The 2,738-nt window shown below is 28.8% G+C and overlaps 1 protein-coding gene across 3 annotated transcripts in view; it reads right to left on the minus strand.

The window, feature by feature from the left end:
* LOC106461258 (sentrin-specific protease 6-like) overlaps positions 1-2,738 on the minus strand; it is a 64,518-nt gene that overhangs the window by 24,480 nt on the left and 37,300 nt on the right. The gene's annotated exons all lie outside the window — the stretch shown is intronic.

Genomic DNA, 2,738 nt, shown 5'->3' on the forward strand with positions numbered 1-2,738 from the left:
GTGCCAAAATACTATAATTAAGTTTACTGATGTGTTTAAAGTATTCATCATCTTGTAAAAGTTAAGGTTACTATCAAGTAAGAAGCAAGCTAAACTCACGAGACGTCCATCAAAAAAACTGCTTGGACTATAAAAGTTATAGATTAACTGGCATAAAAGTTCCCCTTTTACTACTGCTTAGATAAGGACCATACCATGATTACTCTGTGGTGACATGAATTAAATAATTTTTCAAGACAGAAAAGAAATAATTATCAAAGACCAAGATGATGTCAAAAATGAACTAATTACTAAAAAAAGCCTGATCATGGAGTCAAGGTAGTAATTTTAAACGCTATCTACATAAAACATGACTGGCTATTAACATAAACTTCCTAAAATGCTAGTTGCAAAACTGAGCAGCATTTCTTATATATTTTTCAATTTATAGGCTTAAAAATAAATGATTACTTTCAGAGTTATTCTAGGGAAAAAACAAAAAAAACCAAATTCAACTCTCTAATTCGCATGAGTGTCAATTCAAAAACCTACTGGATGAAAAAGTGTTAAACTAAGAATTACTTTCTCCAGATTATGTATCTTCTGCAAAATAAAAAAAGAGATCTATGTGGGATATTTGTACAAATTTGCAGCTTCGAAAACTCAAAAAGATTCCACTGAAATATATTTTTTAAAGAAATAATTTAAAATGTTTTCTTTTAGTTATAGATTTTAATTATTGATTTTTTTTCTATACTCCAAAATTTTCCTACAGTTTTTATTTCATAAAACTGTAAATTTTATTTTTGTTGGGATTCCAAAAATAATGTACAGTTTACTGTGTTTACAATCACTAGTTACAAGAAATAACTTTTTTTTTTACCATACCAAGACTACAATCAATCACTTTTTTTAAATTGTTAATCACAACGTTTCATTGAACATATTTAACTATCTCACTACAGTCTCGGTCGATTCAACCTAAAAACTGACCCCAAATCGACTTTTAGAGTTCCCATACTATAACTTCTAATATGTTTTGTGTATCTTCACAAATTTTGAAAGCTTCTAGCATGCATTAAAAGTCATTTGTAGACACAAAATAAAAATGTTTAATGAAGAATTTTTACCATGAATATGTGGTGGCAAAGTCTTGAATGCTCCAAGTGAAAAGTAATTTTCATGTTAAGATTATAAATTTTTAATTCATCTGAAAAATCTCAAATTTCATTTACAAAATCTCTGGAACCTCCAAAGTAAATTTAACACTTTTTTTTTTTTAAGTAAAACTGTCACTTTCTCTACCCTACCTCTATACGAGGTTGGTCATAACAATATACATCTGTTTCTACTTGTATTCTTTTATTGCTCTGTGAACCATGTCTAACTAATAATCCTGCCACACAAGTTGTAAATAACTTGGCATTACCCTATCAAATTACATAACATAAAGGCTACTCACAAACATACTTTATGAACATTATTTTATTATTATTTATTTATTTTACCTAATCTAACCTACAAAATTTCTATTTTAAATTTTAGTTATTTCTTTAATGATAAATAAAGAATATACACGAAAAACAAAAAATAAAGTACTCACCTCGGCCTTTTTTTGTTGTTGACTGTCAGTGAAACTTAACCTATTTTTTTTGTAGTAATGGTACTACTACATTGAATAATTTTTTATTTAATCAACTAATGCACCATGATAAGAAAGTACTTGTACTGAATTTTGAATGCAACTTAGTAAAACTTTGTGACGTGCAGAAAAGGATGCCTATGGCAAGAGAGGTTTTAAACCTGTTTTATATTCATTTTTATTAATATATGTTTTTATATTTTTTGGGGCAATTCTCTTTTCCAATTCAAGTAGTTACTTAGGCCAATATTGCACAATTAAAACAAGACATAATACCAGAGCCTTGCTGGTGTAAATTAAACTTGATACAGCTGAGTGCTAAATGATTTATCCCTACTGACATGGGTCAAAGGCAATGTCATCACTTTGGTGACTTGCATTCAAAATTTTAGTGAACTACTATTTTATGAATGTCAATAAGTTTGGTATCAAATTGTAGATTATAATTTAGTATTATACATTAGTTAGTTTTTCAACTTAAAAGTGAATATTAAATAAGAAATCCTAAATATCAATATTTGCGTGTCAGATGGTATGTTGAATGGCGCATTAATTCAACTTATATGTTTGTGATGTCCGAATACAAAGTCTATAATTTCTTACAAATTAGATACTCAAATTACCGATATTGACAAGCCAGAATATAAAATAAGAACCTCTTATCTTTCCTATTTTCTGAGATATTAATATATTTATTGAATCAACCAAGGTGGACCCGCACACATCTTCAATTTTTAGAAATACTTGCTCACGTACACCTACTCAGCATGTCCCCTAGTGATTTTCTCAGCCTCTGAGAAGTATTTACGTGGCAAACTCTTTCTTTTCATGCTAGATTTCAAGCAGTAACGTAAGATTGGTGAGCTCAAAATTACATATTTTTTTAGGCCCAAGTACAGCTTAGTTACTAAGTTTTATAAATTATAGTGGAATTCTGTGGTATTGATATAGTAATTTGTTATTTTGGGTTAGTTAAAAATGTATGTATAAAACCTAAAAAAAATCCTCCATGTACAAAATTCGATAAGGCTTAGCAACTTACGGCAAGCAGCAAACGAGTACAAGGTTTGTAAGTAGAATTGTTTTCTATACTTCATTTACAGCTCTTTGTTTTAAG

Source organism: Limulus polyphemus, unplaced genomic scaffold (assembly GCF_000517525.1).
Source record: "Limulus polyphemus unplaced genomic scaffold, Limulus_polyphemus-2.1.2 Scaffold922, whole genome shotgun sequence".
Taxonomy (NCBI): domain Eukaryota; kingdom Metazoa; phylum Arthropoda; class Merostomata; order Xiphosura; family Limulidae; genus Limulus; species Limulus polyphemus.